Raw genomic sequence first — 16,573 nt, forward strand, 5'->3', positions numbered from 1 at the left:
TGATGTATAGTATGTCTGTAAAAAATTAAAAATGAAGGCACAGTCGCAGTTTAGAAATTGCCCTTCAAATTTGGAGGGGGCTAGAGTGTAGTTTCAATGAATGTCAATGGACGGCGTGAGTTACAAACAAATGGTCATATTGTGAAAACTATCAGGACTATGGCTTAGCCGTGGACATGTTTAGTGGCAGCAGGGATAGCTGAACGTTTTGATATAAGATTTGTGTAGGTGGGCTTGAAAATGAGGGAGTGGCGGCAGTTTAGAAATCATGTTCTGATTTTTCAGCTTTTGTCATCTCCCACTCTAGTTTCCCCATTCATTCCTATGGGACCAATTTCGCCGCAAAAATGACGATATTTCGTGAACCATTTGGCGAAACGTTCCACAAAGTAATAGCACACCATTCGGGAACAATCCGCACGTTTCGGTATATTACTTGTCTATGTAGTGTAAAAACTGTGGGAGGAGTTAGGGTGGTAAATTTGGCTATAATAATAAGAATAATATATATGTGAGATAACAGTAAGTGGTCTTGCTATGCAAGAACACTTAATAATATATATGTGAGATAACAATAAGTGGTCTTGCTATGCAAGAACACTTAACTAGAAAAGCTACAATTTCTGGGGAAATTGTGAAAAGTGTTCTTGCCTCTACAACTGGCGTGGGCGGAGTAACTGGATGGAGTGGCTTGAGTAACTGTGAAAAGTGTTAAAAAGCTTAATATTTTAAAAAGTATAAATAGTGATAAAAAAGTTGAAGTCCCATCATTAGTTTAAAGAACTGAACATTTTTTTCAAAAGTTTTTTTTTTCAAAAATAATTTTTTTTTTCAAAAATGAATTTTTTTTTCAAAAATGATTTTTTTTTTTTCAAAAATGATTTTTTTTTTTTTCAAAAATGATTTTTTTTTTCAAAAATAATTTTTTTTTTTCAAAAATGAATTTTTTTTTTTCAAAAATGAATTTTTTTTTCACAAATGATTTTTCTTCACAAATGATTTTTTTTTTTAATGAAATTTTTTTTTCAAAAATAATTTTTTTTTTCCAAAAATAATTTTTTTTTCAAAAATGAATTTTTTTTTAAAAATGATTTTTTTTTCACAAATGATTTTTTTTTTTACAAATGATTTTATTTTATTTTTTCAAAAAAGAATTTTTTTTTCAAAAATGAATTTTTTTTCAAAAATTATTTAATTTTTTTCAAAAATGATTTTTTTTTTCAAAAATGTTTTTTTTTATGGGGCGGTCATAATGTTTTTTCTGATCATGGGGTGGTCATAATGTTTTGGCTGATCATGGGGTTGTCAGCTTTTGTCACCTCCCACTCTATTTTTGAACATTTCGCCATTCATTCCTATGGGACCAATATTGCCGCAAAAACGATGATATTTCGTGAACCATTCGGCGAAAAAAGATCCACAAAGTAATAGCACACCAATTAAATGACATTGAACATTTCGCCATTCATTCCTATGGGACCAATTTCGCCGCAAAAACTACGATATTTCGTGGACCATTTGGTGAAACGTTCCACAAAGTAAAAGCTCACCAATCGGGAACAATCCGCACGTTTCGGTATATTACTTGTCTATGTAGTGTAAAAACTGTGGGAGGAGTTAATGTGGTAAATTTGGCTATAATAATAATAATAATAACTAGAAAAGGTACAATTTCTGGGGAAAATGTGAAAGTGTTCTTGCCTCTACAACTGGAGTGGGCGGAGTAACTGGGTGGGGTGGAGTGGCTTGAGTAACTGTGAAAAGTGTTAAAAAGCTTAATATTTTAAAAAGTATAAATAGTAGTAAAAAAGTTCCATCATTCGCTGAAAGAGCTGAACATTTTTTTCAAAAGTAATTTTTTTTTTCAAAAATGAATTTTTTTATTTCAAAAATAATTTTTTTTTCGAAATTATTATTTTTTTTAAAGTAATTTTTTTTTCAAAAATAATTTTTTTTTTTCAAATATATTTTTTTTTCAAAAATAATTTTTTTTTTTAAAAGAAATTTTTTTTTCAAAAATAATTTTTTTTTTTTCAAAAATATTTTTTTTTTCAAAAATATTTTTTTTTTTTTTCAAAAATGATTTTTTTTTTTTCAAAAATTATTTTTTTACTTTTTTCAAAAAATTTTTTTTTTTTTCAAAAATATTTTTTTTTTACATGGGGCGGTCATAATGTTTTGGCTGATCATGGGGTGGTCATAATGTTTTGGCTGATCATGGGGTTGTCAGCTTTTGTCACTTCCCACTCTAGTTTTGAACATTTCGCCATTCATTCCTATGGGACCAATTTCGCCACAAAAACGTCATTTCGTGGACCATTCGGCAAAACATTCCACAAAGTAATAACACACCAATCGGGAACAATCCGCTCGTTTCGGTATATTATTTGTCTCTGTAGTGTGAAAACTGTGGGAGGAGTCTACAAGCATTATCAAGTCTAGCAGATGAAGTCACGTGCATTTGGAGTGTCTCAGCATCTTGTGTTTACAACCACTGTTTCCTAGCAACGCTCATGCCCTGTTTATGCTTCCCAAATACTACTTCATCAAAACTGCCCCATCAGAATTACCCCATCAAAACTGCCCCATCATATTCCTCTATTATAAATCAGTACATGGTGTGTCTGTCCCCTCCCCCGGGCTCTGTAATCAGCTGAGATGCTCCAGCCACCTTCCCCCCTGTGTATAACAGAAGCTTTGGTAACCATGGCAACAAAACAAACACTAACAGTACACTCTAAATAATTGCTAAAATTTCCTGAAATGACCTCTAAACAAATGGCCGTATTTTAAAAACTATACATCCTACAGCGAAGATCTTTATATTGTGAGAATCACAAGACCCAGACCTAGATTTTGATGTATAGTATGTCTCTGAAATATTAAAAATGAAGGCACAGTCGCAGTTTAGAAATTGCCCTTCAAATTTGGAGGGGGCTAGAGTGTAGTTTCAATGAATGTCAATGGACGGCGTGAGTTGCAAACAAATGGTCATATTGTGAAAACTATCAGGACTATGGCTTAGCCGTGGACATGTTTAGTGGCAGCAGGGATAGCTGAACGTTTTGATATAAGATTTGTGTAGGTGGGCTTGAAAATGAGGGAGTGGCGGCAGTTTAGAAATCATGTTCTGATTTTCCAGCTTTTGTCATCTCCCACTCTAGTTTCCCCATTCATTCCTATGGGACCAATTTTGCCGCAAAAACGACGATATTTCGTGAACCATTCGGCGAAACGTTCCACAAAGTAATAGCACACCATTCGGGAACAATCCGCACGTTTCGGTATATTACTTGTCTATGTAGTGTAAAAACTGTGGGAGGAGTTAGGGTGGTAAATTTGGCTATAATAATAAGAATAATATATATGTGAGATAACAGTAAGTGGTCTTGCTATGCAAGAACACTTAATAATAACTAGAAAAGGTACAATTTCTGGGGAAATTGTGAAAAGTGTTCTTGCCTCTACAACTGGAGTGGGCGGAGTAACTGGAGGGAGTGGCTTGAGTAACTGTGAAACGTGTTAAAAAGCTTAATATTTTAAAAAGTATAAATAGTAGTAAAAAAGTTGAAGTCTCATCATTAGCTGAAAGAGCACAAACATTTTTTTCAAAAATGATTTTTTTTTCAAAAATTTTTTTTTTCAAAAATATATTTTTTTTTCAAAAATGATTTTTTTTTTTCAAAAATGATTTTTTTTTCAAAAATTATTTTTTTTTAAAAAAATGATTTTTTTTTTCAAAAATGTTTTTTTTTTCAAAAATGTTTTTTTTTTCAAAAATGAGTTTTTTTTCAAAAATAATTTTTTTTTTCAAAAATGAATTTTTTTTTTTCAAAAATGAATTTTTTTTTCACAAATGATTTTTCTTCACAAATGATTTTTTTTTTTAATGAAATTTTTTTTTCAAAAATAATTTTTTTTTTCCAAAAATAATTTTTTTTTCAAAAATGAATTTTTTTTCAAAAATGATTTTTTTTTCACAAATGATTTTTTTTTTTACAAATGATTTTATTTTATTTTTTCAAAAAAGAATTTTTTTTTCAAAAATGAATTTTTTTTCAAAAATTATTTAATTTTTTTCAAAAATGATTTTTTTTTTCAAAAATGTTTTTTTTTATGGGGCGGTCATAATGTTTTTTTCTGATCATGGGGTGGTCATAATGTTTTGGCTGATCATGGGGTTGTCAGCTTTTGTCACCTCCCACTCTAGTTTTGAACATTTCGCCATTCATTCCTATGGGACCAATATTGCCGCAAAAACGATGATATTTCGTGAACCATTCGGCGAAAAAAGATCCACAAAGTAATAGCACACCAATTAAATGACATTGAACATTTCGCCATTCATTCCTATGGGACCAATTTTGCCGCAAAAACTACGATATTTCGTGGACCATTTGGTGAAACGTTCCACAAAGTAAAAGCTCACCAATCGGGAACAATCCGCACGTTTCGGTATATTACTTGTCTATGTAGTGTAAAAACTGTGGGAGGAGTTAATGTGGTAAATTTGGCTATAATAATAATAATAATAACTAGAAAAGGTACAATTTCTGGGGAAATTGTGAAAGTGTTCTTGCCTCTACAACTGGAGTGGGCGGAGTAACTGGGTGGGGTGGAGTGGCTTGAGTAACTGTGAAAAGTGTTAAAAAGCTTAATATTTTAAAAAGTATAAATAGTAGTAAAAAAGTTCCATCATTCGCTGAAAGAGCTGAACATTTTTTTCAAAAGTAATTTTTTTTTTCAAAAATGAATTTTTTTTAATCAAAAATGATTTTTTTTTCTTCAAAAATGATTTTTTTTTTCAAAAGTAATTTTTTTTTTCAAAGGTAATTTTTTTTTTCAAAAATGAATTTTTTTATTTCAAAAATAATTTTTTTTTCGAAATTATTATTTTTTTTAAAGTAATTTTTTTTTCAAAAATAATTTTTTTTTTCAAAAATATTTTTTTTTTCAAATATATTTTTTTTTCAAAAATAATTTTTTTTTTTCAAAAATAATTTTTTTTTTTTCAAAAATATTTTTTTTTTCAAAAATATATTTTTTTTTTTCAAAAATGATTTTTTTTTTTCAAAAATAATTTTTTTACTTTTTTCAAAAATTTTTTTTTTTTTTCAAAAATATTTTTTTTTTTACATGGGGCGGTCATAATGTTTTGGCTGATCATGGGGTGGTCATAATGTTTTGGCTGATCATGGGGTGGTCATAATGTTTTGGCTGATCATGGGGTTGTCAGCTTTTGTCACTTCCCACTCTAGTTTTGAACATTTCGCCATTCATTCCTATGGGACCAATTTCGCCGCAAAAACGTCATTTCGTGGACCATTCGGCAAAACATTCCACAAAGTAATAACACACCAATCGGGAACAATCCGCTCGTTTCGGTATATTACTTTTCTCTGTAGTGTAAAAACTGTGGGAGGAGTCTACAAGCATTATCAAGTCTAGCAGATGAAGTCACATGCATTTGGAGTGTCTCAGCATCTTGTGTTTACAACCACTGTTTCCTAGCAACGCTCATGCCCTGTTTATGCTTCCCAAATACTGCTTCATCAAAACTGCCCCATCAGAATTACCCCATCAAAACTGCCCCATCATATTCCTCTATTATAAATCAGTACATGGTGTGTCTGTCCCCTCCCCCGGGCTCTGTAATCAGCTGAGATGCTCCAGCCACCTTCCCCCCTGTGTATAACAGAAGCTTTGGTAACCATGGCAACAAAACAAACACTAACAGTACACTCTGATTAATGGCTAAAATTTCCTGAAATGACCTCTAAACAAATGGCCGTATTTTAAAAACTATACATCCTACAGCGAAGATCTTTATATTGTGAGAATCACAAGACCCAGACCTAGATTTTGATGTATAGTATGTCTCTGAAATATTAAAAATGAAGGCACAGTCGCAGTTTAGAAATTGCCCTTCAAATTTGGAGGGGGCTAGAGTGTAGTTTCAATGAATGTCAATGGACGGCGTGAGTTGCAAACAAATGGTCATATTGTGAAAACTATCAGGACTATGGCTTAGCCGTGGACATGTTTAGTGGCAGCAGGGATAGCTGAACGTTTTGATATAAGATTTGTGTAGGTGGGCTTGAAAATGAGGGAGTGGCGGCAGTTTAGAAATCATGTTCTGATTTTCCAGCTTTTGTCATCTCCCACTCTAGTTTCCCCATTCATTCCTATGGGACCAATTTCGCCGCAAAAACGACGATATTTCGTGAACCATTCGGCGAAACGTTCCACAAAGTAATAGCACACCATTCGGGAACAATCCGCACGTTTCGGTATATTACTTGTCTATGTAGTGTAAAAACTGTGGGAGGAGTTAGGGTGGTAAATTTGGCTATAATAATAAGAATAATATATATGTGAGATAACAGTAAGTGGTCTTGCTATGCAAGAACACTTGATAACTAGAAAAGCTGCAATTTCTGGGGAAATTGTGAAAAGTGTTCTTGCCTCTACAACTGGAGTGGGCGGAGTAACTGGATGGAGTGGCTTGAGTAACTGTGAAAAGTGTTAAAAAGCTTAATATTTTAAAAAGTATAAATAGTAGTAAAAAAGTTGAAGTCCCATCATTAGCTGAAAGAGCTGAACATTTTTTTCAAAAGGTTTTTTTTTCAAAAATGAATTATTTTTTTTCAAAAATTATTTTTTTTTTTAACCACTTCCCACCCGGCCACTGCACATATACGGCCGGGTGGGCACTCTCTCCTTCTGAGTGGACATTCAGGAACGTCCCTCAGAAGGAGTGGGATCACGTGCGCTTGCCCGCGCAGTGGTGCGATCCCGATGCGCTCGTGTCACCCGGACACGGCACATCTCCGATCGGCAGGAGGGCTCTGCGATTGGCCCTCCTGGTCACATGACGGCCGTGTCGAATCACAGCCGTCATGTGATGTAAACATAGAGCCGGTTGCTAGGCAATCTGCTCTGCTCTCCTCACACGGAAGTTGTCGGTGAGGAGAGGAGAGCGGATCGCTGCAGCCGGCTGGTGATCAGTGAGTATGAGCTGTTTTTTACAACTTTTTACTCACTGATCACCAGTCTAGTGACCCCACACAATGTAAAAACACAAAACAAACACTAAGTAAACACACAATGTCCCCAAAACACATCCCAAAACACGTCCCCAAAACACATGTCCCCAAAACACATGTCCCCACATAGAAAAAACACATGTCCCCCACATAAGTCCCCGTAAAATAACATGTCACAATGATTATCTGCACACATATGTCACCTGCGCACATCTGTACATAGTGTAAAAACTGTGGGAGGAGTTAGGGTGGTAAATTTGGCTATAATAATAATAATAACTAGAAAAGCTACAATTTCTGGGGAAATTGTGAAAAGTGTTCTTGCCTCTACAACTGGAGTGGGCGGAGTAACTGGGTGGAGTGGCTTGAGTAACTGTTGTGTGGTTGGAGTGGCTGGAGTAACTGTGAAAAGTGTTAAAAAGCTTAATATTTTAAAAAGTATAAATAGTAGTAAAAAAATTGAAGTCTCATCATTAGCTGAAAGAGCTGAACATTTTTTTCAAAAATTATGATTTTTTTTTCACAAATTATGAATTTTTTTTTTCAAAAATGATTTTTTTTTTTCAAAAATAATTTTTTTTTCAAAAATATATATATTATATATATCTTGCAAGTCGCCGCGGCAGTCGTGTGCAGGTCGCTTCTAATGTGAACCGGCGCTAACTGTTGTGTGGTTGGAGTGGCTGGAGCTCCTGTGAAAAGTGTTGAAAAGCTTAATATTTTAAAAAGTATAAATAGTAGTAAAAAAAGTCCCATGATTAGCTGAACATTTTTTAAAAAATTATTTTTTTTTCAAAAATTAAGAATTTAAAAAAAAAATTTTTCTAAAATGATTTTTTTTCAAAAATGATCTTTTTTTCAAGAATGATTTTTTTTTAAATTATTTTTTTTTAAAAATGATTTTTTTTTTCAAAAAGATTTTTTTTTCAAAAATGTTTTTTTCCAAAAAAATTTTTTCTTTCAAAAATAATTTTTTTTTTCAAAAAGATTTTTTTTTTCAAAAATGATTTTTTTTTTTCAAAAATGATTTTTTTTTCCAAATTTTTTTTTTCAAAAATCATTTTTTTTAAAAAAAATAATTTTTTTAATGATTTTTTTCAAAAATGTTTTTTTTTCAAAAAAAATTTTTTTTTTTTCAAAAATGATTTTTTTTTTTCAAAAATGAATTTTTTTTTCAGAAATGATTTTTTTTTTAAATACATTTTTTTTTTCGAAAATGATTTTTTTTTTTAAAAAGATTTTTTTTTTCAAAAATGAATTTTTTTTTCAAAAATGATTTTTTTTAATGATTTTTTTTCAAAAATGATTTTTCTTTCCAAATTTTTTTTTCAAAAATCATTTTTTTTTTAAAAAATAATTTTTTTTAATGATTTTTTTTCAAAAATGTTTTTTTTTCAAAAAAATTTTTTCAAAAATGAATTTTTTTTTCAGAAATGATTTTTTTTTTAAATAAATTTTTTTTTTCGAAAATGATTTTTTTTTTAAAAAGATTTTTTTTTTCAAAAATGAATTTTTTTTTCAAAAATGAATTTTTTTTTCAAAAATGATTTTTTTAATGATTTTTTTTCAAAAATGATTTTTCTTTTCAAAAATGATTTTTTTTTTAAATGATTTTTTTTTTAAATGATTTTTTTTTTCAAAAATAATTTTTTTTTTTCAAAAATAATTTTTTTTTTTCAAAAATGATTTTTTTTTTCAGAAATGATTTTTTTTTTAAATAATTTTTTTTTTTCAAAAATGATTTTTTTTTCAAAAAGATTTTTTTTCAAAAATGATTTTTTTTTCAAAAAGATTTTTTTTTTCAAAAATATTTTTTTTTTTCAAAAATGATTTTTTTTTTCAAGAATAATTTTTTTTCATGGGGCGGTCATAATGTTTTGGCTGATCATGCGGTGGTCATAATGTTTTGGCTGATCATGGGGTTGTCAGCTTTTGTCACCTCCCACTCTAGTTTTGAACATTTCACCATTCATTCCTATGGGACCAATTTCACAGCAAAAACGAGGATATTTTGTGAACCATTGGGCAAAACGTTCCACAAAGTAATAGCACACCAATCGGGAACAATCCACACCTTCGGTATATTACTATCTATGTAGTTTAAAAGCTGTGGGAGGAGTTAGGGTGGTATGATCATGGGGTTGTCAGCTTTTGTCACCTCCCACTCTAGTTTTGAACATTTCACCATTCATTCCTATGGGACTAATTTTGCCGCAAAAACTACGATATTTTGTGAACCATTGGGCGAAACGTTCCACAAAGTAATAGCACACCATTCGGGAACAATCCGCACGTTTCGGTATATTACTTGTCTATGTAGTGTAAAAATTGTGGGAGGAGTTAGGGTGGTAAATTTGGCTATAATAATAATAATAATATATATGTGAGATAACAGTAAGTGGTCTTGCTGTGCAAGAACACTTAACTAGAAAAGCTACAATTTCTGGGGAAATTGTGAAAAGTGTTCTTGCCTCTACAACTGGAGTGGGCGTAGTAACTGGGTGGAGTGGCTTAAGTAACTGTTGTGTGGTTGGAGTGGCTGGAGCTCCTGTGAAAAGTGTTGAAAAGCTTAATATTTTAAAAAGTATAAATAGTAATAAAAAATTCCCATCATTAGCTGAAAGAGCTGAACATTTTTGAAAAAATTATTTTTTTTTCAAAAATTAAGAATTTAAAAAAAAAAAATTTCTAAAATGATTTTTTTTTCAAAAATGATCTTTTTTTCAAGAATGATTTTTTTTAAATGATTTTTTTTTCAAAAATGATTTTTTTTTCAAAAATGTTTTTTTCCAAAAAAAATTTTTCTTTCAAAAATAATTTTTTTTTCAAAAAGATTTTTTTTTTCAAAAATGATTTTTTTTTTCAAAAATGATTTTTTTTTTCCAAATCCAGATCATGCGGTGGTCATAATGTTTTGGCTGATCATGGGGTTGTCAGCTTTTGTCACCTCCCACTCTAGTTTTGAACATTTCACCATTCATTCCTATGGGACCAATTTCACCGCAAAAACGAGGATATTTTGTGAACCATTGGGCGAAACGTTCCACAAAGTAATAGCACACCAATCGGGAACAATCCGCACCTTCGGTATATTACTATCTATGTAGTTTAAAAGCTGTGGGAGGAGTTAGGGTGGTATGATCATGGGGTTGTCAGCTTTTGTCACCTCCCACTCTAGTTTTGAACATTTCACCATTCATTCCTATGGGACTAATTTTGCCGCAAAAACTACGATATTTTGTGAACCATTGGGCGAAACGTTCCACAAAGTAATAGCACAGCATTCGGGAACAATCCGCACATTTCGGTATATTACTTGTGTATGTAGTGTAAAAACTGTGGGAGGAGTTAGGGTGGTAAATTTGGCTATAATATTAATAATAACTAGAAAAGCTACAATTTCTGGGGAAATTGTGTGAAGTGTTCTTGCCTCTACAACTAGAGTGGGCCGAGTAACTGGGTGGAGTGGCTTGAGTAATTGTGTGGTTGGATTGGCTGGAGTAACTGTAAAAAGTGTTAAAAAGCTTAATATTTTAAAAAGTATAAATAGTAGTAAAAAAGTTGAAGTCCCATCATTAGCTGAAAGAGCTGAACATTTAATTTTTTTTTAAATGATTTTTTATATGTATTTTTTTTCCAAAAGATTTTTTTTTCAAAAATGATTTTTTTTTTAAAATGATTTTTTTTTTCAAACATGATTTTTTTTTTTAATTTTTTCATAGGGTGAACATAATGTTTTGGCTGATCATGGGTGGTCATAATATTTTGGCTGATCATGTTTTGGTCATAATGTTTTGGCTGATAATGGGGTGGTCATAATGTTTTGGCTGATCATGTTGTGGTCATAATGGTTTGGCTGATCGTGGGGTGGACATAATGTTTTGGCTGATAATGGGGTGGTCATAATGATTTGGCTGATTATGGTGTGGTCATAATGTTTTGGCTGATCATGGGGGGTCATAAGGTTTTGGCTGATCATGGAGGGGTCATAATGTTTTGGCTGATAATGGGGTGGTCATAATGTTTTGGCTGATCATGTTGTGGTCATAATGTTTTGGCTGATCATGGGGGGTCATAATGTTTTGGCTGATCATGGGGGGTCATAATGTTTTGGCTGATCATGGGGGGTCATAATGTTTTGGCTGATTATGGCATGGTCATAATGATTTGGCTGATTATGGAGTGGTCATAATGATTTGGCTGATTATTGCGTGGTCATAATGTTTTGGCTGATCATGGGGCGGTCATAATGATTTGGCTGATCATGGGGTGGTCATAATGTTTTGGCTGATCATGGAGGGTCATAATGTTTTGGCTTTTCGATCATGGGGTGGTCATAATGTTTTGGCTGATCATGGGGTTGTCAGCTTTTGGCACCTCCCACTCTAGTTTTGAACATTTCGCAATTCATTCCTATGGGACCAATTTCACCACAAAAACGATGATATTTTGTGAACCATTTGGCGAAACATTCCACAAAGTGATAGCACACCAATCGGCAACAATCTGCACGTTTCGGTATATTACTTGTCTATGTAGTGTAAAAACTGTGGGAGGAGTTAGGGTGGTAAATTTGGCTATAATAATAATAAGAATAGAATATATATGTGTGATAACAGTAAGTGGTCTTGCTATGCAAGAACACTTAACTAGAAAAGCTACAATTTCTGGGGAAATTGTGAAAAGTGTTCTTGCCTCTACAACTGGAGTGAGCGGAGTAACTGGGTGGAGTGGCTTGAGTAACTGTTGTGTGGTTGGACTGGCTGAAGTTAATGTGAAGTGTTAAAAAGCTTAATATTTTAAAAAGTATAAATAGTAGTAAAAAAGTTGAAGAAGTCACTTCATTAGCTGAAAGAGCTGAACATTTAAAAAAATTATTTTTTTTTCAAAAATGAATTTTTTTTTCAAAAATGAGGTTTTTTTTTTCAAAAATGATTTTTTTTTAAAAATGATTTTTTTTCTTTTTTCAAAATTTTTTTTTTCAAAAATTTTTTTTTTTTCAAAAATGATTTTTTTTTTCAAAAATATTTTTTTTTTCATGGGGCGGTCATAATGTTTTGGTTGATCATGGGGTTGTCATAATGTTTTGGCTGATCATGGGGTTGTCAGCTTTTGTCACCTCCCACTCTAGTTTTGAACATTTCGCCATTCATTCCTACGGGACCAATTTCACCGCAAAAACTACGGTATTTCGTGAACATTTGGCGAAACATTCCATAAAGTAATAGCACACCAATTAAATGACATTGAGGCCGGATTCACACTGGTATTTTTCAGCTTTTCACAAAGTTCCACAAGGTAATAGCACACCAATTAAATGACATTGAACATTTCGCCATTCATTCTTATGGGACCAATTTTCCGCAAAAACTACGATTTTTTCAAGAAACATTCGGCGAAACGTTCCACAAAGTAATAGCAAACCAATCGGAAACAATCCGCACGTTTCGGTATATTTACTGTCTATGTATTTTAAAAGCTGTGGGAGGAGTAAGGGTGGTATGATCATGGGGTCATCAGCTTTTGTCACCTCCCACTCTAGTTTTGAAAATTTCACCATTCATTCCTATGGGACCAATTTCACCGCAAAAACGACGATATTTCATTAACCATTCGGCGAAACGTTCCTCAAAGTAATAGTACACCAATTAAATTACATTGATTCCGGATTCACACTGGTATTTATCAGTTTTTCACAAAGTTCCACAAGGTAATAGCACACCAATTAAATGACATTGAACATTTCGCATTCATTCCTATGGGACTAATTTTGCCGCAAAAATGACGATATTTTGTGAAGCAATCTGCGAAACGTTCCACAAAGTAATAAGCACACCAATCGGGAACAATCCGCACGTTTCGGTATATTACTTGTCTATGTACTGTAAAAACTGTGTTAGGAGTTAGGATGGTAAATTTGGCTATAATAATAATAACTAGAAAAGCTACAATTTCTGGGAAAATTGTGAAAAGTGTTCTTGCCTCTACAACTGGAGTGGGCGGAGTAACTGGGTGGAGTGGCTTGAGTAACTGTGAAAAGTGTTAAAAACCTTAATATTTTAAAAAGTATAAATAGTAGTAAAACAGTTGAAGTCCCATCATTAGCTGAAAGAGCTGAACATTTTTTTCAAAAATGATTTTTTTTTTCAAAAATGAATTTTTTTTCAAAAATGATTTTTTTTTTCAAAAATGATTTTTTTTTCAAAAATGATTTTTTTTTTTCAAAAATGTTTTTTTTTTTTTTTAAATATTTTTTTTTTCATGGGTCGGTCATAATGTTTTGGCTGATCATGGGGTTGTCAGCTTTTGTCAACTCCCACTCTAGTTTTTAATATTTCACCATTCATTCCTATGGGACCAATTTCGCCGCAAAAACGACAATATTTCGTGAACCATTCGGCGAAATGTTCCACAAAATAATTTTTTTTTCATGGGGCGGTCATAATGTTTTGGCTGATCATGGGTTGGTCATAATGTTTTGGCTAATCATGGGTTGTCAGCTTTTGTCACCTCCCACTCTAGTTTTGAACATTTCGCCATTCATTCCTATGGGACCAATTTCATTGCAAAAACGACGATATTTCGTGAACCATTCAGCGAAACGTTCCACAAAGTAATAGCACACCAATTAAATGACATTGATTCCGGATTCACACTGGTATTTTTCAGCTTTTCACAAAGTTCCACAAGGTTAAAATAGCACACCAATTAAATGACATTGAGCATTTCGCCATTCATTCCTATGGGACCAATATTGCCGCAAAAACGACGATATTTCGTGAACCATTCGGCGAAAAAAGTTCCACAAAGTAATAGCACACCAATTAAATGACATTGAACATTTCGCCATTCAATCCTATGGGACCAATTTTGCCGCAAAAACTACGATATTTCGTGAACCACAAAGTAATAGCACACCAATCGGGAACAATCCGCACGTTTTTGGTATATTACTTGTCTCTGTAGTGTAAAAACTGTGGGAGGAGTCTACAAGCATTATCAAGTCTAGCAGATGAAGGTATGACCACATGCATTTGGGGGGTCTCAGCATCTTGTGTTTACAACCACTGTTTCCTAGCAACGCTCATGTCCTGTTTATGCTTCACAAATACTGCTCAATACACAATACACAGGACCATGATAGATGTAGTAACTGTGCAGTAATTCAAATGGCCGTATTTTAAAAACTATAAATCCTACAGCGAAGATTTATTAGATCTTTATATTGTGAGAATCACAAGACCCAGACCTAGATTTTGATGTATAGTATGTCTCTGAAATATTAAAAATGGAGGCACAGTCGCAGTTTAGAAATTGCCCTTCAAATTTGAAGGGGCTAGAGTGTAGTTTCAATGAATGTCAATGGACGGCGTGAGTTGCAAACAAATGGTCATATTGTGAAAACTATCAGGACTATGGCTTAGCCGTGGAAATGTTTTGTGGCAGCAGGGATAGCTGAACATTTTGATATAAGATTTGTGTAGGTGGGCTTGAAAATGAGGGAGTGGTGGCAGTTTCGAAATCATGGTCTGATTTTTCAGCTTTTGTCACCTCCCACTCTAGTTTCCCCATTCATTCCTATGGGACCAATTTTGCTGCAAAAACTACGATATTTCGTGAACCATTCGGCGAAACGATCCACAAAATAATAGCACACCATTCGGGAACAATCCGCACGTTTCGGTATATTACTTGTCTATGTAGTGTAAAAACTGTGGGAGGAGTTAGGGTGGTAAATTTGGCTATAATAATAATAATAATAAGAATAATATATATGTGAGATAACAGTAAGTGGTCTTGCTATGCAAGAACACCTAATAATAACTAGAAAAGCTACAATTTCTGGGGAAATTGTGAAAAGTGTTCTTGCCTCTACAACTGGAGTGGGTGGAGTAACTGGGTGGAGTGGCTTGAGTAATCGTGTGGTTGGAGTGGCTGGAGTAACTGTAAAAAGTGTTAAAAAGCTTAATATTTTAAAAAGTATAAATAGTAGTAAAAAAGTTGAAGTCCCATCATTAGCTGAAAGAGCTGAACATTTTTTTTCAAAAATGATTTTTTTTTTCAAAAGATTATTTTTTTCAAAAATATATGCATTTTTTTTAAAAGATTTTTTTCTTCAAAAATGATTTTTTTTTAAAAATGATTTTTTTTTCAAAAATGATTGTTAATTTTTTTTTTTCATGAGGTGATCATAATGTTTTGGCTGATCATGTTGTGGTCATAATGTTTTGGCTGATCGTGGGGTGGACATAATGTTTTGGCTGATCATGGGGGGTCATAATGGTTTGGCTGATCGTGGGGTGGACATAATGTTTTGGCTGATCATGGGGCGGTCATAATTATTTGGCTGATTATGGCGTAGTCATAATGTTTTGGCTGATCATGTTGTGGTCATAATGTTTTGGCTGATCATGGGGGGGTCATAATGTTTTGGCTGATAATGGGGTGGTCATAATGTTTTGGCTGATCATGGGGGGTCATAATGTTTTGGCTGATCATGGGGGGTCATAATGTTTTGGCTGATCATGTTGTGGTCATAATGTTTTGGCTGATCATGGGGGGAGTCAGCTTTTGTCATACCTTCATCTAGCAGATGAAGGTATGACCACATGCATTTGGGGGGTCTCAGCATCTTGTGTTTACAAACACTGTTTCCTAGTAATGCTCATGTCCTGTTTATGCTTCACAAATACTGCTCAATACACAATACACAGGATAATGATAGATGTAATAACTGTGCAGTACTTCAAACGGTCGTATTTTAAAAACTATAAATCCTACAGTGAAGATCTTTATATTGTGAGAATCACAAGACCCAGATCTAGATTTTGATACATAGTATGTCTCTGAAATATTAAAATTGAAGGCACAGTTGCAATTTAGATATTGCCCTTCAAATTTGAAGGGGCTAGAGTGTAGTTTCAAAGTATTACTTGTCTATGTAGTGTAAAAACTGTGGGAGGAGTTAGGGTGGTAAATTTGGCTATAATAATAATAATAATAATAAGAAGAAGAAGAACATATATGTGAGATAACAGTAAATGGTCTTGCTATGCAAGAACACTTAATAATAACTAGAAAAGCTACAATTTCTGGGGAAATTGTGAAAAGTGTTCTTGCCTCTACAACTGGAGTGGGTGGAGTAACTGGGTGGAGTGGCTTGAGTAATTGTGTGGTTGGAGTGGCTGGAGTAACTGTAAAAAGTGTTAAAAAGCTAAATATTTTAAAAAATATAAATAGTAGTAAAAAAGTTGAAGTCCCATCATTAGCTGAAAGAGCTCAACATTTTTTTTCAAAAATGATTTTTTTTTTTCAAAAGATTATTTTTTTCAAAAATATATGCATTTTTTTTCCAAAAGATTTTTTTCTTCAAAAATGATTTTTTTTAAAAATGATTTTTTTTCAAAAATGATTTTTTTTTTTTTTCATGAGGTGATCATAATGTTTTGGCAGATCATGTTGTGGTCATAATGTTTTGGCTGATCGTGGTGTGGACATACTGTTTTGGCTGATCATGGGGGTCATAA

Source organism: Aquarana catesbeiana, linkage group LG12 (genome assembly GCF_042186555.1).
Source record: "Aquarana catesbeiana isolate 2022-GZ linkage group LG12, ASM4218655v1, whole genome shotgun sequence".
NCBI classification, from domain to species: Eukaryota; Metazoa; Chordata; class Amphibia; order Anura; family Ranidae; genus Aquarana; species Aquarana catesbeiana.